The following is a 23,147-nucleotide window of genomic DNA, read 5'->3' on the forward strand; positions in this document are numbered from 1 at the left end:
GACTCCCAACAGGGTGACCTCTCCTCTCCTATTTCTACGGAGAAAACCCACGCAGACACGGTGAGAATGTGCAAACTCCACCGAAGCTGGGAATCGAACCCAGACCTGGCGCTGTGAGACAATAGTACTAACCATTGGGCCATTGTACCACCCTGTAGTCATGATTGCTGCCTATTCCAGGCTGGTGGATTGTTTTCTCTGCAGTAATTAATAGTTTGTCATATTTAAAGTGGTCCCACTGCTGCCTCTCAGCACCAGGGACCCGGGTTTGATTTCAGCCTTGGGTGACTATCTGTGGTGTTTGTACATTGTTCTGTGTGAGCTCGGGTTTCCTCCGGGTGCTCCAATTTTCTCCCACAGTTCAAAGTTGTGCAGGTTAGGTGGATTGGCCATGACCAATGCATGGGGATAGGGTGGGGAAGTGGGCCTAGATGGAGTTCTTTTGGAGGGTTGGTGCAAACTCGATGGGCTGAATGGCTTCCTACTCCACTGCAGGGATACTATGGTTTCTAAAGAGAATAGTTTTTTAAATCAAATTGAGCTTGCGTGTGGTTAATTATTTATGCTAATGAGCGAATGGTTTGTGTAAATTCGTCCAATAGCATTCCTTTTAGCAGCTAGGCTGAGTTGGTGTTTTTCCAAAGAAGTTGTGGAAGGTACAAAGTGCAAAATGAGTTTGGACAGGAACAATAACAAACATCTATTTGTGAATTGTGCTAGCCTTTTCAATTTGAGGCCTTACTGATATAAAGTTGATCTTGTACGTTCTAGACTTTTCCCTCTTTTTTTCCTCTCTCTAATAGAGAAGCCATAACCCCTTATTTAATGACTCCAGATACATAATTATACTGTAGAAATGATCAGATTTCAGAATCTCTTTCAGAAATTTTGATATGATCCTTTTCTAATCATAGAATCCCTACAGTACAGAAGGAGACCATTTGGCCCATCGAATCTGTACCGACCACAATCCCATCCAGGCCCTATTTCCGTAACCCTCATTTACCCTGCTATCCCCCCGACACTCGAGTCAATTTAGCACAGCCAATCAACCTAACCCACACATCTTTGGACAGTGGGAGGAAACCTACGCAGGCATGGGGAGAATGTGCAGACTCCACACAGACAGTGACCCGAGGCTGGAATTGAACCTGGGACCCTGATGCTGTGAGGCAACAGTGCTAACCACTGTGCTGCCATGAATTAACCAAAGCGAAGTATATCAAATCCAGACCAAACATTACCAAAGGTCTACAGTAGATGATCAGATGTTGAGATTCAACTTCTATCAAGCTGACCTTGCAATGTAAGTTTTGTTTGATACTTTGCAGCCAGTGTTCCTGTTTGTTTTTCTGCTGTGTTTAGCTCTAGGGCGATTAGAATTTCTGAACATTCCGACAATGTCTTAGCTCCTAACAGGGTTCAGTTTCATTATATAGATAAAATGACAAAAGCTGTGAAGTATATACTCTACCTGTGGAAGTACAATTTGCAATTATTGTATCTTTTGTTGTTAGCTGTATTATCTAATTCAGTTGCAAGAGACTTAAGAAATGAGTGCTGCTTAGTGATTGTCAATCATCCTGAATTGAACTATTGGGGGTGGGAACCCCATTTATCATTATGATTACCTTAAAGACAACATTTTAAAAAAAAGATAGCTGAATTTCCAGTAATTGACTGGAAGGATCATTCACACTTTTTCAAGTTTTAAGACTTTTAGTGTAACAAACAAACACACAACAGCATTGACTAAAGGGTTTTCTTAAGATAACCTAAACTCTCTTGGAGGCAACTGAAAGAAAAGGTTCCCCCATTTAACTTTTAAAACAATAGTAAAGTATAAACTTTACTCTGAGCTTACATTTATTCCCCCAGAACCAGTCCAAAGCTATTTTCTGCTGCCAGAGGCCTGCTTCATTTCCCAGCAGGCATGCCTCTAATTGCAGGCCTGAATTTTCAGTTAGCTAGCCTGGCAGTTCCTCCTTGTAGCCAAAATTCTGCAATCCCTCCAGTCTCTTAGACCTTCAGGAACTTGGCATTTCACTCTGAGCTGAGCTCCCACCCGCCTTCTGTGTGGTGATTTAATGATGGCAGCATTTTCTCAGTTCCAGGTGCAGGACTGGCTACTCTATCTAGCTTGCTCTCGTGCTCTGATTCTTGCAAGGCTGTCTTGCCTCTGTTTTGGGGACAATATAGGAAAACTGCAGCATGACTACAATGGCTTGCTATGGGTCCAGGTTGAAATGTTAACTTAATAGGATTGAGGGTTATAGGTAAGCCTATATATAAGCCTAGGTAGGTAGGGAGGTGACCGGCACAACTTGTGGGCCGAAGGGCCTGTTTGTGCTGTATTTTTTCTATGTTCTAATCTGCACATCCTTGGATTGTGGGAGGAAACCCACACAGACACGTGGAGAGCGTGTAAACTCCATGTGGCTTTTGTTTAGTATTACATTTTACATTCTCTAATGAAAAACTTTGATCGGAGAAGAGAGAATGGGTTTGAACTGCAAGATGGTTGGTTAGCTTTGGAACTGATTTTAATTAAATATTGAAGTCATCCCCAGGAGGAACACTTGGGAATGCTATACTTAAGATGTCCCAACATGCTTCACTTGTGATGCATTGCTTTTTGAGCTGTAGCCACTGTTTCATGCATAAAGTTTGGCAAAGCATAGGACTTACGAACAGCATTGAGATTAATGTTAATTTTTGATGCTGTTAACTGAAGAGATTAATTTACATAGGACTAACCCTCTGCTTTTCAAATCATGTAACGACAATAACTTCTATTTATATAGAACCTCTAACATAGTAAAATGCCTCCTCACAGGAGCATTAGAAACTAAAAATGTAATGGCAGATGCCAAAGCTTGACCATTATGTTTTAATGAGTGTCTTAAAGTGAGGTGGAGAGGTTTAGGAAGGAAATTCCAGTGATTTCAACACCAGGATGAGAATTTTAGCATTGAGCTGTTGCTCAGCTGTCATTTACTGTAGGTCAGCAAACACCGAGGAATGGGACTCAGTATGAGTAAGCATATAGGCAGCTGAATTTTGGTTGATCGCAAGTTTTCCGGGAGTAGAATGTGGGAGGCCAGTCATGTGCACTGGAATAGCCAAGTCTAGAGGTAACAGAAGCATTGCTAGTTTCTGCAGCAGATGAGCTGTGACAAGGCTGGAGGACAGTGATGAGATGGAAATGGATACTCATGGGATATGTGGTTGAATGCTCCTCTTTGGCTTAACTGGGGCACAGGCTCAGGCACAGAGAGATGCCAGGAGGATGGATGGAATTGGTGGTTAGGGAATGGAGCTTGTGGCAAGGACTGAAGGCAATGCCTTTAATATTCCCAATAGTTGGAGGATATTTTGCTCATCCAGTAGTGGATGTTGCGTGAGCAATTGGATAATGTAGCAACAGTCGGAGTTGAGATGAATGGTGGTGAGAAATGGAGATGGGTGTCTTCAGCATAGATGTGAAAACCACTGAGTGGAATCTCACTAATTGTGCCTTGTGTCATAGAATCATAGAAACCCTACAGTGCAGAAAGAGGCCATCGAGTCTGCACTGACCACAACCCGACTCAGGCCCTATCCCCGCATCCCTACATATTTACCCGCTGATCCCTCTAACCTACGCATCTCGGGACACTAAGGGGCAACTTAGCGTAGCCAATCAACCTAACCTGCACATCTTTGGACTGTGGGAGGAAACCGGAGCACCCGGAGGAAACTCATTTATCCGACACATTCCCGTTACCAAATAACTTGCTGGAGCTGGGGTCTGCCTGGCATTGGCTGACTGCCTGGCAGTTGTGTATAGATAAGATCAGTTAAATGCCCCTTTGAGGGCAACTTGAGGGATTTCCCCAGTGGTGGATGGAAAGCTACTGAGGCCATAGCCTGGCAGGCTGGGATCCAGTGAGGCCATGTTTAATTCCTTGCCAGTCCCAGTGGGCTCAGCTGTGCCCCTGGCTATTCTATGGGGTGGTGGGTTTCCTCCACAATTATAGCCTGACAACTATAGTCATAGTTTATTTTTACTGTTTGTTAAAATCTTCAGAGGATGCTTCCATCCTGAGTTTCCTTGGTTGCTAACCTAGTGGCAATGTCCACAGCCTCGGAAGCTGCAATTAATCCTCTGGCCTATGTAGCATTCCCTCCATCCCTAATTGGGCAGGGCTATGGGAGGTGGCTTTTGAATTGGCCAAGTTTGAAGAATCTTGCAGGCGGGTGGGACTGTGGCACCATCGGGTTTGGAATGTGCATATGGTCCCAACCCTTGCTTCAAGGCAATATTGGCAAGATTCTGCCCTATGTGTTTGGATGATGTCACCAAGCAGATGAAAAGCAGGAGGGAGACGAGGATTGATCCATGCAGGGTGCCAGAGGTACTGGTGTGGGAGAAGGCATGTGATTCTCTGACTGCAGTTAGATAGCTACAAATGGAACAAGGTGAGAGCTGTCCCACCCAGCTGGATGATGGTGGAGGTGTTGAAGGAGGATGGTGTGGTCAACCGTGTCAGAGGTTGCAGTGAGGTCGAGGAGGTTAGAAAGCTTACCTTTGTCACAGTCTCACAGGGTGTCATTTATGACTTGGAGCTATTTCACTTCTTTAAACAGCGCAGAAACCAGATTGCAGTGAGTTGTTAGAAAAATGGCACTGATTTGGAAGGTAACAACATGTCTCAGTCTCTGGGCAGGAAAGGGAGGTTAGAGGTGGATGGTAGTCTGCAAGGCTGGTGTGCAACTGATCAGATGTTCTTCATAATGACAAAGAAATCCCTGAGCTGTAATTTGTTTTTGGAGGTGAGGGTTGAGTCCCCTGCCTGAAAAGCATAAAGTAATTGAACTATGCATGTGTGGGCCAGTTAGTGGTTGGCGTGCGAATTGGAGAGCTATGGTTCATCAGTATCTGGAGTTCCTGACCTCTGAACATCAGACTAAGGTAAGATTAGGTTTCTTCGCAGTAGCAATGAGACCAGAGATGGTGAGTTGATTTTAGAACTGTTGGTGCAATAATTTCTGTGCCGGACATCCTATTACTGTTACAAGTGGCAAAAGGGAACAATCACGTCATATCTGTTTTCAATTTTTCTGTGAATGTATACATAACTAGCACCTTTTCGTGAAGAATTGTTATATTGTGATCGTGTTATACTTAAGTAGCAGAAACCAAAAAGCAGGTTATTTCTAATAAGATATTGAGGTATGAAAGAAAGGCACTATATTAATGCAGGTCTGTCTCAATCTCCAGACATCCCAAAACGCTTTACAGCCAAAAATGTAGATACTGTTGCGATATCGGAAACATGGGACAGCACAATGGTTAGCACTGCTGCTTCACAGTGCCAGGGACCCGAGTTCGATTCCCGGCTTGGGTCACTGTCTGTGTGGAGTCTGCACGTTCTCCCGTGTCTGTGTAGGTTTTCTCCGGGTGCTCCGGTTTCCTCCCACAGTCTGAAAGACATGCTGATTAGGTGGATTGACCTGAACAGGTGCCGTAGTGTGGCGACTAGGAGAATGTCACGGTAACTTCATTGCAGTGTTAATGTAAGCCTTACTTGTGACTAATAAATAAACTTTAGCAATCAATTTGTAAGCAGCAAACTCTAAACAATGATGTGATAATGGTCAGATTATTTATTTCTTTGGTGTTGCTTGAAGGGTAAATATTGACCTGGACATTGGGGAGACCACGCTGCTCTTCGAAGTGGTGCTGACATCCACGTGGGAAGTCAAAGGTCTCAGTTTAAATTGTCTCAGTGCAACACTCCCATTCTTTTCAGAAAACATATCAATAATTGTGTGCAATACATATATGCCTTAATTCTTTTCATTTGATGAATTTTTTCATAAGTCCTCAACAAGTGTGGCTATGAAAGGAGACAGAAACTCTGGGCAGTTTCTAGGAATACGAATAGAAATGTGTTCTGCTTTTTTTTTCGTCTGATCTCAAGACGTTCCTGTTTTAAAATAACACTTCAGCTTTTTGCTGGGCTAATTCCTGCATGACATGCAAGGTAAACTGGGGGGGAAAAACAGCATTGCAATGCTGGAACTGGCAGTGGGAGCTCGGAAACAGGGAGGTGACAGCTGTGCTTCACGTGAGCATCCTTCAGACGTCATAAGAATGTAGCCAAGTCCGATTAGTTCTGGGAAAATCTGGATGCAAGCCTGCTTTTAATTTGTGCCTGGAGTTGAATGTGACCTGCCGTTCCTGTGTTGAATAAAGTGCAGTAAGAAGTCTCACAACACCAGGTTAAAGTCCAACAGGTTTATTTGGTAGCAAATACCATAAGCTTTCGGAGCGATGCCCCTTCGTCAGATGGAGTAGTTATCTGTTCTCCAACAGTACACAGACACTGTGCTTACGCCAGTCCAACGCCGGCATCTCCGCATCTTGAATAAAGTGCTCAGACCTGTATGATAGCACAGTTTCTTTCCCCTTCTACATTCAGTGAGCTCTATTCTGGAAAGTGATTGTGCATGATACTAGAGGACACAGTGCAGTTTACTTGCTGGGTATTTGCAATAGCCTCTGACCTTCCCCTCCCTGAACCACCTACACTTAGCAAAGGACTCAGCTGTATCCTGCTATGGCCCACCTCTGGAACTTGAGCCTGGCATAACGTGGATCTCTTTTCTCTTGCCTTCACCCCAGTGCTCAATTCTTTTGCCAGGAATCTTCACTCCGACCAGTGGACCCTTTCAACTGTGTCCAGTATTCTCCTTCATCTTGACCCCTTCCCTCTGGCTTCTTACCTGCTCTTAACCTTTTTAATGAAGAACTGTAGACATGACTTCAGCTGCCATAATTTCTCTGCCCTCTCACTCACTCTAACCTGTCTCCCTTTGAACCTGTCACACCCCATTCTCTCAGGTCAAATCGCTGAGATGGTTATCAAACCCACTGAAGTGTGGTGATTGTTTGGCGTATTGACTTCCACCACCTTGCTGAGACTGACAGATCTCCAAAACCTCTTTCTACCTGGCCTGGACCCTGACCCCACCATCGAACATCAAGCTATTTGATTCCAGCACTGTCACTGATCGTAGGTCCTCCGGAGATTTTCCCTTCTAGCTCCCCAACACCAAACAGCTTTCTCTGTATTTCTGCCTATCTGGAGTCTGTCCCTCCCTTTGTCCAGTCCCTCCCCATCTATATCTATGACTCTTCTGAAGCCCTGTATCATTTCAATAATTTCCAGTTTCCTGGCCCAAACCATCACCTTCAGAATAGATGCTCAATATCTCTGCCTCCAACAGTCTGCAGGCTCTCCATTTCTTAATTGAACAGAAGCCCAACCAGCCCCCATCCACCAAAGCACTCGTCTGTCTAACTGAACTTGTTCTCGCGTTGAACAATTTCTGCTTTAGTTCACCTCAACTTTTTCCAGGTAAAAGGTGTTGCTATGGGTCCTGGTTAGATCTACCTTTTTGTGAGTTCCAACTCTATTTTAGTTCATTACCTTATTTACAAATCTGTCCTCTGCCTGCTGTAGTGTTCCAGTGAAGCTGAACTCAAGCTTGAGGCACCTTTATCATCTGATTTATCATTTTTCAGCCTTCTGGACTCAATTTTGAGTTCAAAAATTTCAAACCCCGGACTTGCTGGTTATTTCCATTACTTATTGTTTTTATTAGTTGTACCTTTTTAAACCTTTGTCTTCTGTTCTTGACACTTGACACAGGCTGGTTGATTTGATAATTGGTGAGAGGACTCCCAAATAGCTTTAGTAACAGGAAAGCTGACCTTTTCAGGGCCTGAACAGTAGTTTAATATTTGATAAAGTGGACTCTATGAAAGATGTGGAGTATCTGAAATGCTGGAGCAATGCATGAAGAGTATTTATACAAAAAAACTCCCAACAAAAATACCCAGCTGTCTTGGTTTGTATGTAATTGTGTCTCAAAATTAATGATGCTTAGTACCTCAACAGAAGCCCTTGACCCCAAATCAAGGTAAATAGGGGCATGAGACTGGCCCTGGAAAGAAGGCAGGAAAACAGTTTCCTGCTTTGGTCTCTTGACTATATCCTGCAGAGTGACAAATAGTTCCAGACACTCCGTTGTTTTCCATTGCCAGGTGTAATTTGTGGTATGTGTATTAAAAAAATTATTGTAATTGAGCTTCAATGTACTTTTGTGGATCTAGGTAAAACCTGTAATTAAGAATATTTTTGCAAGTAGGGAGGATTGTTGCTTCCTTTGCTACTAAAAATTTCAAATATTTCTTGCAGAATAATTTAAAACTATGACTCTATAACTGTTGCCTCCATTTTAACAGCCATTGCATCGGATTAGAGATGAACTACCTGTCACACTGTGTTGATGTGCGCAGAGCTGCCTTTTCACATTCAGCAAACTTGAGTTATAAGCAGTGACTTGGGACAAAAATGTCTTTTGACAAATTGGTGAATAAACTGATATTAAAATAAAATATATGTTCTTCACTGTTACTATCTGGTTTGAAGCCCCAGTAAAGATAAACTGAGTTGTTCCCTTGCTGGCTCTCAATTTGTGTACATAAAACAGCCCAGATATGCACATTTACTAAACATTGCTGTTTATATTTGACACTGTACAGGCATTTGATATTCTGTACAATTTTGACATGGTTCTGAAAGTGTGTGAATAGTTTCTACATTTCTGACCATTTATTTGAAACCTGTTGGATTTTTGATTCAGGATTTTATTTTCACCTTTTTTGTTTAGACCAACTCGAGGTCAAAATGATTTGATTCTGTTGTCCAGGTTGGTCCTTATGCAATGTGGGGTTAGGTGGTTAGCTATGAATCCTCACCATGATGTCCTGACAACAAAAAAAAATGGGTCATGCTTGTATGATTTCCAAAGAAGAACACCGTGGCTTAGTTTCTACAGCATGAAATTTGTCTGTTGAAAAAGGAAGTCCACACAAGGAAGACATTTAACTTTCCTGCATTTTGGTTGAAGGATTTGTAATTGGTAGCTAATATATGTCCCTTTTTGAGTGCAATGACGAATCTAAATAAAATCTTTCTGGTATTGTAAAGAAAGAACTTGTATTTACATTTATAAAACACCATTCATTACCTTCAGATAGCCCAAAGACCTTTAATAGTCATTTGACGTTCTTTTAAAGTGTGACCGCTATGCCAAATTGCTGTGGCAACCAGGTTTCCCCACAGCAGAAAGAAAAATACTCCACATTTTACTTTTCCTGTCGTCCTCCTCCTCCCAACACCCCCTTCTCCCAAAATAAATAATATTTCTCACTTTCAAGACAGTGTTAAAAATCAGTTCACCCCAGGCCAGTGCCAAGCCTATTCTTCCATTAACTACCAGGTGTGCTATAGTGCCAAGTTAATTTTGTTCTTGATTTATTGATTTTCCCCCCTCTTTTCTCTTCCCCCCCCCCTCCCTTCCTGCAATAGTAGCTCAATTTGAATTGCAACCTCCCTTGTGGATTATTATCTTGCAACTTCATGCTATTGCATTACAAATTGAAATAACCCTAAGAAAATATTTATTTTGTCTGAAGTGTTAAAATGGTCCAGTTTTCCTTGTTAAATGTGTCTTAAGCCATCTTCATTCTACATAAAATAGCCTCAGTAGAAGTTTGGTAGATTAAAATAAATCCTAGAGTAACATTTTTGCTTTGGACATGAGTCACCATAGATATTCAAAATCATGGTCTTGATCATTCTTTTTATTAAGATTTCTACTCGTGCCTATTCTGAGCAATTCTTTGTTTGGAGAATATGTTCCTTGCCATTGCTATTCCTGCTCTGATTTCTTTACAGCAGTAACCATCTTCTGCTTCTCAGGTATTCAAATTGTGATACATCGCAGTTAATATTTAACTTTGACCCCCATTATCTGCTTTCCCACCATTACTACTGCTGGTGGCCTTAACTTTTTATGCCTTGATTTGTCTTCTGTAAACTTGCATCACATCGTTCATTCTGTCCATTAGTATCTGCCAATCATCTGCTGTGCTAGCTACTAGGACCTGGTCGCCTGTAAACCTTCACCAATCGACTTCTTCAACACCTTTCTGTTCTCCTAGTGTAGAACAATCATGACTCATTTGGAGTGTCGTCTTGTACAGGGTTAAAGTGTGGTCAGTGACAAAAGCAGGCATCCAAAGACTAGAAAGTTGAGAAGAATGGAATCGGTCAGTTGGCAAGAACATAGCCCTTACAAAGCTTCTTGAGGAAGGATTGTGAGTGACTATCATCAAGGAAAGGCAACAAGATTTGATTATGCTTTAAAAGGGTGATTGAAGGAAGATTAGAGGGATGTAGACAGAAGGAGAAAGTGGTGATGATGTTGGACAACTTGAAATTGAAACTGCAAGGCTCCTACGTGCAGCTGAACATAAAAGCCCAAGATTGTGAGACATGGGGAAATGAGCAGAGAACCTGTCCTTTGGCAGATCACTGCTGAACAGTCACCTTAGAATTCTTCAGGAATCATAATTCACATTTCCCAAAAAAACCCTTTTTTCTTTTCTGTCTTGGAGCTCTCTACCTACCAGAGCTGCCAGCAGTAGTGAAAGCTGAGCTGCAGCTTAAAAACATGAGAATTCAAAAAGGACCTGGAATATGTGCCAAGAACACAATTTACACAAAAGTTCAGTGGGGACTGACTTGGGTATGCCAAATGTTCCAATGGGATTTTTTGCTGGAGATTGTAAAATTTTAGGGGTTTCTGTGGTTCATAAGTTCAGAAGAGATAGGAGCAGAATTAGGCCATTTGGCCCATTTGAGTCTGCTCCACCATTTGATCCTGGCTGATATGCTCCTCTTCCCCAATTTCCTCCCTTCGCCTCATAACCTTTCAACCCATCTACCCCATTTAAAATTCTGTTTAACTGAAATTTACTCACTGTCCCCACCACACTTGGGGAGCGAATTCCACAGATTCACAACCTTTTGGGAGAAGTAGTTTCTCCTCGGCTCTGTTTTACATTTGCTACCCCTTATCCGAAGACTATGACCCTAGAATGCCCCACAGGAGGAAGTATCCACTCCACGTCTACTTTATCCATACCTTTTATCATCTTGTATACTTCAATTTGATCTCGCCTCATTCTTAATTCCTGAGAGTATAGGCCTAAATTGTTCAATCTCTCTCCATACGACAAACCCCTCATCTCTGGAATCAATCTAGTGAAACTCCTCTGAACTGCTTCCAATGCCACTACATTTTTCCTCAAATAAAGGGACCAAAACTGCACAATACTCCAGGTGCGGTCTCACCAATGCCTTGTGTAGTTGCAACAATACTTCCTTACCTTTTTATATTCTATTCCTTTAGCTATAAATGCCAACATTCCGTTCGCTTTCTTTATTATCTGCTGTACCTGCATGCTAGTTTTCTGTCAGTCATAGAGGTTTACAGCATGGAAACAGGCCCTTCGGTCCAACTTGTCCATACATCCCTTTTTTTTAAAACCCCTAAGCTAATCCCAATTGCCCGCATTTGGCCCATATCCCTCCAAACCCATCTTACCCATGTAACTGTCTAAATGCTTTTTAAAAGACAAAATTGTACCTGCCTCTACTACTACCTCTGGCAGCTTGTTCCAGATGCTCACTACCCTCTGTGTGGAACAAGTTGCCCCTCTGGACACTTTTGTATCTCTCCCCTCTCACCTTAAACCTATTCCCTCTAGTTTTAGACTCCCCTACCTTTGGGAAAATATATTGACTATCTAGCTGATCTGTGCTCCTCATTATTTTATAGACCTCGATAAGATCACCCCTCAGCCTCCTACTCTCCAGAGAAAAAAAGTCCCAGTCCATCCAGCCTCTCTTATAATTCAATCCATCAAGTCCCGGTAGCATCCTAGTAAATCTTTTCTGCACTCTTTCTAGTTTAATATCCTTTCTATGATAGGGTGACCAGAATTGCACACAGTATTCCAAGTGTGGCCTTACCAATGTCTTGTACAACTTCAACAAGACGTCCCAACTCCTGTATTCAATATTCTAACCAATGAAACCAAGCATGCTGAATGCCTCCTTCACCACTCTGTCCACCTGTGACTCCACTTTCAAGGAGTTATGAACATGTACCCCTAGATCTCTTTGTTCTGTAACTCTCCTTAACGCCCTACCATTAACTGAGTAAGTCCTTCCCCGGTTCAATCTACCAAAATGCATCACCTCGCATTTATCTAAATTAAACTCCATCTGCCATTCATCAGCCCACTGGCCCAACTGATCAAGATCCCGTTGCAATTGAAGATAACTTTTTTCACTGTCCACTATGCCACCAATCTTAGTGTCATCTGCAAGCTTACTAAGCATGCCTCCTATATTCTCATCCAAATCATTAATATAAATGACAAGTAACAGTGGACCCAGCACTGATCCCTGAGGCACAGCGCTGGTCACAGGCCTCCAGTTTGAAAAACAACTCTCTACAGCCACTCTGACAGAAGCCAATTTTGTATCTATTTAGATACCTCACCCTGGGTCCCGTGAGATTTAACCTTATGCAGCAACCTACCCTGTGACTCATGAACGAAGACACCGAGATCCTTCTGCATTGGAGCACCCTGAAGTGTCTTCCCGTTTAGATAATAAGTCGTCTTCCCATTTTTCTGACCAAAATGCATGACCTCGCATTTAATCCACGTTAAACTCCATCTGCTACACTTTGGCCCGCTCTCCTAACCTATATATATCCATTTGTAAGATTCTTATTTCCTCATTGCATCTTGCTGTCCCACCTATTTTTGTCATCTGCAAATTTGGCGATGAAGCTTTCTATCCATGTGGTTAATATAGATTGTAAGTAGCTGGGGCCCAAGGATTGAACCCTGTGGCACCCCACTAGTTACTACTTGCCATCCAGAAAAAAACCCATTTATCCTGACTCTGTGATCTGTCCATCAGCCAGTCTTCTAAGCAAGCTAATAAATTACCCTTAATCCCATGTGATCAAACCTTGTGAATTAACCTTTTGTGTGGCACCTTGTCAAATGCCTTCCGGAAGTCCAGATATACTACATCTACAGGATCCCCATTATCCACTTTGCTTGTTACATCTTTGAAGAACTTTAGCAAATTGGTCAAACATGATTTGCCCTTTATTGTGGTTAATTATTTTCCAAATGTAATCTTTGTCAAATTGCGTAAGATTATTTCTTCAACTGTCAGTGACATAAAGCACTCTTCCTCTTCCCCCATTTATTTGTCTTGTATCTCTTGATTTACAATCCCCCTCCATCGCCTCCCTTCACCTCACAGACCTGTTCCTGCCTGCAATACACTAACTCAGCCTCCAATGTAAAAGTTTTATTTTATAATTTAATATAGGCCAATATAGTATTTGACATCAGGTACAGGTTGATCTCTTGTTTTCTCTCTCTCTATTCATTTGGCTGAGAAGTTCGATCTCTCGACAAAACATCAGATTAAGCATTCGGAACAGTGGACTGTTGAAGCTGATTCATGCAGTGATCAATAGAAGAAGATTATTCTTACCCGAGTGATGTTATCTGGAAATGATGTCGAAATCTCACTGCAGAGTACTGGAGTTTATTTCTGTTTTTGTTAGGTTTTCAACCCATTTTTTCTGACCTTCTGTGGCAACTAATGCTGCTCTTTGTGTTGGCGTGGAAGTGTCAATTGATCTTCAACCTCATAATCTATTTTGACGCTCAAATTTTTAATCATGGGATTTTAATGTGAAGAAACTGCTTTGAAGTGGAAATAGAAGACAGTAACTTGAGCTGTGAATATGACCTTCCTGAACTTGCTGTGCTGAATTTCTTAATCTACAATATCTTTATCCAGAAAATACTTGAAACAGATATTAACTGGAGATTATTTTGCTTTGACTTGTCTAGTTGTACATTTTCAACATTCCTTTTGCAGTTTTCAGGGTTTAGTCACTTTGAATAAACTTTTCTCTTCTGCAATTAAGAGCTGTCTATGGAACTTCTTTAAAATCTGAAATAATCCTGATAATTCGATTTCTCCCTAATTCACTCACTCTGTCATACATACTCTAATGGTCAGTACACTTCTAACTGCATCATTTATTTTATGATTCTGGACCAGACCCCAAGCTTTTGGCGAGGTCCGTGTAGGAACTAATAACATTTTGTTTAACCATGATTTAGAATTGCCGGCGTTGGACTGGGGTAGGCACAGTAAGTAGTCTCAACAGCAGGTTAAAATCCAACAGGTTTATTTCATAGAATGAGCTTTCGGAGCATTGTCCCTTCACTCACCCGATGAAGGGGCAACACTCTGAAAGCTCGTGCTACCAAATAAGCCTGTTGGACTTCAACCTGGTTTTGTGAGACTACTTACTAAACATTTTGTTTAAAGTAGATAAAGCTTGGGATTCAAGACAATCGTTCAGAATAAGGCCACACGATTCCATGGGTTTTGAGCAAACAAAATAAGTTTAGAAACGGTCAGAAAAGTAAAACAAATTACAATAACCATCTTGCACTCTTGAAGTAAATATGAGACAAACTGGTTGTGCACCCACACTACACAATGAAACATAGGAACTAGAAGCAAGAGTAGGCCCTTTGAGCCTGCTTTGCCATTCATTTTGATCATGGCTGATCATTGAATTCAATATCCTGATCTGCCGCCCCCTTCCTCCCATATCCCTTGATCCCTTTAGCCCCAAGAGCTATATCTAATTTCTTCTTGAAATCAGGCAACGTTTTGGCCTCAACTGCATTCTGTGATGGTGAATTCCACAAACTCTCCACCCTCTGAGTGAGTGAAGAAATCCTCACCTCAGTTCTAAAAGGTTTATCCCTTTTCCTCCAACTGTGATCCCTAGTTCTGGATTCCCCCCCCCCCCCCCCCCCATTTGGGAACATTCATTCTGAATCTACCCTGTGTAACCCTGTTACAATTTTATAAGTTTCTATGAGATCCTCTCTCTCTCCTGAAGTCCAGTGAATATAATCCTAATTGACTTGGTGTCTCCTCATATGAATAGCAAATGTGACAGATGTCAGTAAATGCTGTGGGTCAACCACTCTGGAGTCCTTCATGCAAGAGACAAACTTTTCACTTTCAAAGATCTAGCCTCCCTCGAAAGCTGCTCAGACTCTGACTTCCCTGATGACTGCGCACCTCCCAGGATCTCAGTCTTGTTTCCTGAGACCTCATCCCCCTTTCCAAGTATGCACAATTTCTACTCTTGGCACTGCCCCTGAATTTCACCAGGCTTCAATCTCTCCGGCTACATCAAATTATAGATGGCTCCCAGGGCTTCTTTTGAGTCCTAATCCTTTCTGGCACAGAGCCAGTGACCACCTGCCACATTTCCCAGCTCCTCAGAACTTCTCCTGTGAGCCCCAAACTGCAGAGATATCAAACAGCTCCTGGGACGACTTCTGAGTCCCAGTTACACAAGCCAGCTAACAGTAGTACCTTTTTAATATTGTTTCATTTCTCTGCTGCAAAACACTCACTTCCCCACAAGCACACATAAATTAAAACACTCGAGCATAAGCTTCACCCTCTTCATGATGATGTAGCTTTCCAGGGCTCACTGAAGGCTTTTAAACTAATTATAGCAACTCCTAAAACAAAACTCTGCTTTGCATTTCTGCATAAGCAGTGTAGTCACCTGTTTTCCGATTCTCCAGCTAAGTAAACTCACCTGTTTTTATGATCTTTTCCAGCCGTTAACCCCTCAAGTCAACATGGGTCCAATCTTTAAAGTGCAATTGTGTTCAAGCTGCTTTTGTTGCATGTATCCCACTTTCTGATAAACTTGGGCAGCTGCTGCAGAGCTGCAATGGGGACAGATTGCTGCTAAGACCTTTCAGCCATGGTGCAGAGTGGAGGGGAATTGTATAGAACCCCCTCGGACTGTGTGACTCACATTGATTGTACATGGTGAATATTACATGTATTGCAATTGTATTGAAGCATCTGAGTGCAACTTGATGTATGTAGAAAATGAATGCTATTGAACTTTGTGATGACCATTTTGAAACGTTTGTAATGTCCTTCCAGATATCTTACAAATAAAGTTTATTTCTGCAAAAAAAACTTCCCAGAACTATACCTTATTATTGTGGACAATGAACTAGGTATTTATAACAATTTTCATACTCTGCATTTTTAAAATTTTATATCTCGTTATCTTGTGCTGTTTATGTATTTACAAAATGTAATTTCCCATGTCGTCTTGCGCGTCGGAATCAGCTGCTGATGTACTGATGAGATTTGTCTCGTAGCATTCTTAGCACCGATAGGAGATTATAACTTTCATTAATTTGTACTTTCTAACACTGGCATATAATATGCCTTTTCATCATGCAAAAATGACTGACGCTCTGGGTATTTTAGCATTTCTGTTAGGGTATGTGTACATGGTATTCTAGAATACAGATGTTTACAGTTTGAGAAGGTTTCTTTTAGGAATTTTGCACTCTCCAAGTAGCTCTTTGTCCTTTCTAGGACATTCCTGATGTCCTAGAATAAACATGCTTTATTCTCTTTCAGTGCTTAAGCACATAATGTTCACCTCATCACCGACAGGGCCCCAGTTTAACAATAGGTTCAGTATGATTGTGCTATCAATATTTGTTAACCATTGACTGCAATTTTCATTCTTTCATTTCTTGCTTTCTTTACAAATGTATACTTTACTGTCATTCCCTCTTTAATTCACATTTTCCTTTAATCAGCTGTACCTCCTCTTTTCCAAACATTTTTCAGCATTTTGAAATAAGTTACTGTCATTTGGTTTATTGTTGCCTCCATGATTCATTTTTTTTATTGCTTTCCATTTCTCTAACTGGCTCCATTTTGCTTAGATGGTTATCATATGGACCCCTGAAATCCACGGAAGTCTTGCCTTTGGTGCTGCTGTTGCTTTGTAAAGGTTTACGTGAGATTGGAGTCATTCTGTGGAGAGTACAAGTGCTGAACCCTCCTTCAAAGACCTCTTCTGAAAACGGGATGGAAGAAAGCAGGACATGAAGGGACAGAATAGCATAGAAAGCTAGTGCAAGATGCAGCATGTAGGTGTTGAAATCTTAGAAGTGTGCCTGAAGTGTTCCAAAGCACATTACTAGAAATTTCTATAAATGAAAAAATTATGATTTTCAGATCTTGCATTCTAACTGGTTGTCATCTTCATTGCTTAGGCTTGTTCGTGAAGATGACATGCTTGGGCAATGTACAGGAAGGTGATTGGTCCCTGTAACTACAACAGTGTCATGGCATAGGAATTATGTCTATTAGAAGGTAGGAGAGAAAGTTGGTAAGGAAGTGTGAAGCAACAGTAGCCATTATTTATTCTGGAGTTGCTTTGTTTACACGTGCTGCAAGTCTGGGGTTGGGTACGAACAGAAATTTGATCCAGAGGTTTCATTATGGACAGCCTGCAAGAGCGGGATTCTTTAGGAAGGCACAATTTAGCACGAGGAGCAGGATTTGAGAATATCTTTGCAAATGTTTTTAACTTCACAAAAACAATTGACAATATGGCGAAAATATGCTATTTTAAATTCTCATGAGCTTTAAAATGTATAGACTGTTTAAATTTAAGCTATTTGACTTTAGATGTGAATAGACAATATGGGTTTAAGAAATAAACTTTACTGTGCCTCGGGGGGGGGGGGGGGGGGGGAAACAGAAGAAAGTTATGACCCAGCCCCCCTCCGTTGTGAGTATATTGCCAGCAAAGTCATTTGAGACTCTCTCAATTAACACTTCAAAAAGGTTGAGATGATCAAACAGCTTTATGATGCACGGTATTTTCTCTGCTGTGAAGAGAAGAATAGGAATGGGGGAGGGTAGTTCCGAGTTTACAGCTGTGGAGTATGAGAAAATTATCACCTAATAAAAAATCAGAAAGCTAAATGATCCAGTAATCCGACCATTGTATTTAAAATAGTAATGTTAAAAAACAAATGAATATGTAACATTCTACCTTTGGGGATTAGGGAGAGATTGTCCTCAGATTTGATCATTGGGGTAGAGTCCTTTCGATGTTGATTATACGTGGCTTGTGAAAGGAGTAATTGACACACTTGTATAGATGCATCATCAAGTTGTCAAATAGTTACTGATTTTACCCAGGCACCACCCCTTTAAGTAGATAGGATTCTTGATTCCTAAGTAGATAAGTTCTCTGGTTGTTGTGTATTTGGTCCATTGATGCTGGAAGTGGATAATATCTCCCAAAATGAAAGCAATCCCTCAGCGGGTTTACTCAGTAAAAAGCTAAATTATCATCCAGGAAAAAAAAGATTGGGGTTGGATTTGGCCCAAATGGATAAACAGCTCACTGATGAAGAATGGCTATGGTACTCCAATGTCTTATACTGGATTAACAAATTGACAAGGTTTATTTTAAACCTCAAGAATAGGTGGATTAGGATCTGGAGGGAAGTTAAAATGTCAAAGTTGAAGCAGAAATTCAAACCTGCCTTGAACCCATCATTTTCAGTTTTAGTGGAGGTGGGACAAGAGGTAGACAAATAATCCACACACAGGAGTTGTTGAAACCTTTTCAAGGAGGCCACGTGCTTCCGTTTTGACAAGATTTCTATTTTTGCTCCGTTTTGGCCAAGATTTCTGGGGCTTGGAGAGCCAGGTAGCTAAGGGAGGCAGAAAGAACTTGAGTCCATCAAGATGAGTGCCCTTACAGCACTGTATGTTGGTCAGGAAGAACAGGAGTGTGCCCTGCAGATATAAAAACCGAAACGTGGCACGGTAGCACAGTGGTTAGCACTGCTGCTTCACAGCTCCAGGGACCTGGGTTCGATTCCCGGCTTGGGTCACTGTCTGTGTGGAGTTTGCACATTCTCCTCGTGTCTGCATGGGTTTCCTCCGGGTGTTCCGGTTTCCTCCCACAGTCCAAAGATGTGCGGGTTAGGTTGATTGGCCAGGTTAAAAATTGCCCCTTAGAGTCCTGAGATGTGTAGGTTGGAGGGGATTAGCGGGTAAATATGTGGGGGTAGGGCCTGGGTGGGATTGTGGTCGGTGCAGACTCGATGGGCCGAATGGCCTCCTTCTGCACTGTAGGGTTTCTATGATTCTATGATAAACTTTATTATACCTATCCCTATCTCCATGATCAAGCCCTCAACCACTATCTCCAAATCTCTTCCCACATGACCGCTACAGATGCCAACAAATGTACAATATTTGGCATTTGCTGACGCACCCAAACCACTGTTGCAGGAACCTTCCACATGCTGCTCTCAGGGTTGCTCACACCGCCCCATGCCACCGTCACAGGAACCAGAATCTCTCAATATCGAAACATAAAAAACATTAGAAAATGGGAGAAGAGTAGACCAGTCAGCCCTTTGACCCTGCTCTGCCACTCATTATGGTCATGGCTGATCCCCCGGCAACTTACTTTAACCTCCTTTGTCCCAAGTTCACCCCGCATCCTTCGACTATGACCTCTGGTTCTGGACTCCCCCCACCATCGGGGATATCCTTCATTAATATCCTTGAACAATTTGAGTGTTTCACCTCTACCTAATCGGATTTATTTGCGATTCCAGTCTCTTGTGCTACGTGGATAGCTCTTACTGCCTTCGTGGCAACTAGTGATGGGCAACAAATACAAACTCGCCAGGGTCACTTACATCCCGAGCACACATTTTCTTCAAAAGGCTAACTGGCAAAAATGAAAGAGAGAAGAGCTTTAGAAATTTACAGAAACTATTCCACAGATGTTTGTTTCAAATGATATAAACTAAATAATTTATACATTTGATGCCATAGGACACTGGGTGTTAGGTACAGTTTAAGGGAGGACATGTATAACCAGATGTTAAGGTGGTTTGCAATATTACTGCATGTCTTGGAATATAATAAACGGTAGGATATTGAGAAGTGTAGAGGAACAATGGGATCTTGGAATGCATGCCCACTGATCCCTGGATGTGGCTGGGTGGGTTGATAAGGTCAAGATGATGTCTTCCTTAGGCTATGGAATACAAAAGCTGGGAGGAGTATGCTAGAACTCTTTTTTTTAAAAAGAAAACACTAGTTGAACCACAATTGGAGAATAACATACAGTTCTGGTCACGGAAATGTGATTGCACTCATGAGGTTACAGAGGAGACTTAAAAGGATGTTGCCAAGACTAGAGTTTTGGGTGCAAGAAAAGATTGTGGCTCGATTAGGGTTGTTTTCTTTGAAAAAGAGGATGCTGAGAGATCTAACTCGTATATAAAATTGAGGGGTCTAGTTAGGGTGTGAGGAAGGAACCATTCTCCTTTGTTGAGGAGTCCATAACCAAGGGGCATAGATTTAGGCTGAGGTAGGTGGTTTTGAGGGAATTGAAGGGGGAAACTTTCACCCAGTGGATGGTGGAGATTTGGAACTTGATGCCTGGAAAGGTAGAAGAAGCAGAAACTCTGATATTTAAAAAGCACTTGGTAAGCTGCAAGGCTATGTTCTGAGAGCAGGAAATTTGGACTGCAGTGGATGGCTTTACTGGTCTCCTTCCATGTGGTTAATTAAATGGAGATAGATTTTGAAAAGCTGCCAGGTTTAGTTCCTAATCAGTGATGTAGTTGTCAGTGTATATGTGCAACATGTTGCATAGCTAATTGCCCCAGTCAAATCAATTACTTCCAAGATGTAATAGGGGACTCGCTAGTTAGAGGCACAGACAGACGTTTCTGTGGCCGCAATCGAGACTCCAGGATGGTGTGTTGCCTCCCTGTTGCCAGGGTCAAGGATGTCTCTGAGCGATTGCAGGACATTCTTAAGGGGGAGGGTGAGCAGCCAGAGGTTGTTGTACATATTGGTACGAAAAGAGATGAGGTCCTGAAATGTGAATATAGAGAGTTAGGCAGAAGGCTAAAATGCAGGACCTCGAAGGTAGCAATTTCAGGACTACTACCGCTGCTACGTGCTAGTGAGAGTAATGAATAGGAGGATTAGGCAGGTGAATGCGTGACTTGAGAGCTGGTGCAGGGGGCAGGGATTTAGATTTTTGGATCATTGGGATCTTTTCTGGGGAAGGGCTGACCTGTTCAAGAGGGATGGGTTACATCTGAAGTGGAGGGGGACTAACATCCTGGTGGGGAGATTTGCCAGACCCCCACAGGAGGGTTTAAACTAGTTTGGCAGAGGGGTGGGATCCAAAGCAGTAGGGAGAGAGAAGAGAAGGTTGAGGACAGCACAGAAGTTAAAGAGAGCACAGTAAGTAGTAAAGGCAGTGTCAGTAATCCTAGTACCAGATAGATCAGGCAAAAGCAAGACGGAGCAAAGGAAGTTCAGATTAAACTGCATTTACTTCAATGCAAGAGGCCTGACGGGCAAGGCAGATGAACTCAGGGCAGGGATGGATACGTGGGACTGGGATATTACAGTAATTACTAAAACATGGCTAAGGGAGGGACATGACTGGCAGCTCAATGTTCCAGGGTACAGGTGCTATAGGAAAGATAGCACAGGAGGTGAGAGAGGAGGGGGAGTTGCACTTTTGATTAGGGAAAACATCAAGGCCGTATTGAGGGGATATGTCCGAGGGTTCGGCCATTGAGTCTGTATGGGTAGAACTGAGAAATAAGAAGGGGGCAATCACTTTGATAGGTTTGTACTATAGGCCCCCAAATAGTCGGCGGGAAATTGAGGAGCAAATATGTAAGGAGATTACAGATAGCTCCAAGAAAAATAGGGTGGTAATAGTTGGAGATTTTAACTTTCCCAGCATTGACTGGGACAGCCATAGTATTAGAGAGTCGGATGGAAAGAAATTTGTTGATTGTATTCAGCAGGAATTTCTCATTCAGTATGTGGATGGCTCGACTAGAGAGAGGGCAAAACTTGACCACCTCTTGGGAAATAAGGAAGGGCAGGTGACAGAAGTGTTAGTGAGGGATCACTTTGGGACCAGTGACCATAATCCTATTGGTTTTAAGATAGCTATGGAGAATGATAGGTCTGTCCCAAAAGTTAAAATTCTAATTTGGGGCAAGGCCAATTTTGATGGTATCAGGCAGGAACTTTCAAAAGTTAATTGGGGGAGTCTGTGGGAAGGCAAAGGGACGTCTGGTAAGTGGCATGCTTTCAAAAGTGTGTTAACCAGGGTTCAGGGTAAACACATTCCTCTTCGAGTGAAGGGCAAGGCTGGCAGAAGTAGGGAATCCTGGATGACTGGGGATATTGAGGCCCTGGTCAAGAAGAAGAAAGAGGCACATGACATGCATAGGCAGCTGGGCTCAAGTGAATCCCTTGAAGAGTATAGGGGGTGTAGGAATAGAGTTAAGAGAGAAACCAGGAGGGCAAAAAGGGGACACGAGATTGTTTTGGCAGATAAGGCAAAGGAAAATCCAAAGAGCTTCTACAAATACATAAAGGGCAAAAGAGTAACGGGGAGAGAGTAGGGCCTCTTGAGGATCAACAAGGTCACCGATGTGCGGATCCACAAGAGATGGGTAAGATCCTAAATGAATATTTCTCATCAATATTTACTGTTGAGAAGAGCATGGATGTTAGGGAACTTGGGAAAATAAATAGTGATGTCTTGAGGAGTGTACATATTACAGCGAAGGAGGTGCTGGAAATCTTAAAGCTCATCAAGGTAGATAAATCCCCAGGACCTGATGAAGTGTATCCCAGGACATTGTGGGAGGCCGGGGAGGAAATTACGGGTCCCCTAGCTGAGATATTTGAATTATCGATAGTCATGGGTGAGGTGCTTGAAGATTGGAGCGTGGCAAATGTTGTGCCTTTGTTTAAAAAGGGTTGCAGGGAAAAGCCTGGGAACTACAGGCCAGTGAGCCTCCCATCTGTGGTGGGTAAATTGTTGGAAGGCATTTTGAGAGGATCTACAGGCATTTAGAGATGCAAGGACTGATTAGGGACAGTCAGCGTAGCTTTGTGAGTGGAAAATCATGTCTCACAAATTTGATTGAGATTTTTGAACGGGTAACCAAGAAGGTAGATGAGGGCAGTGCAGTTGATGTTGTCTACGTGACTTTAGCAAGGCCTTTGACAAGGTACCGCATGGTAGATTGTTGCATAATGTTAAATCTCACGGGATTCAGGGTGAGGTATCTAAATGGATTCAAAATTGGCCAGGGGATAGTTGTAGAGTTGTATTTCAAACTGGAGTCTTGTGACCAGCGGTGTGCCTCGGATCAGTGCTGGGTCCACTGTTATTTGTCATTT

The 23,147-nt window shown here is 42.3% G+C and overlaps 1 protein-coding gene across 5 annotated transcripts in view; it reads left to right on the top strand.

Moving 5' to 3' along the window:
- Positions 1-23,147, top strand: part of LOC144494879 (semaphorin-4D-like) — a 191,104-nt gene that overhangs the window by 26,220 nt on the left and 141,737 nt on the right. The window contains exon 2 of one of the 5 annotated variants that reach the window (XM_078214379.1): positions 17,144-17,243. The exons of the other annotated variants lie outside the window; for them this stretch is intronic. The gene's annotated coding sequence lies outside the window, so the exon portion shown is untranslated. The remainder of the gene's footprint in view (positions 1-17,143; positions 17,244-23,147) is intronic. 5 annotated transcript variants of the gene reach the window in all.

This window comes from Mustelus asterias, chromosome 6 (assembly GCF_964213995.1).
Source record: "Mustelus asterias chromosome 6, sMusAst1.hap1.1, whole genome shotgun sequence".
NCBI lineage: Eukaryota > Metazoa > Chordata > Chondrichthyes > Carcharhiniformes > Triakidae > Mustelus > Mustelus asterias.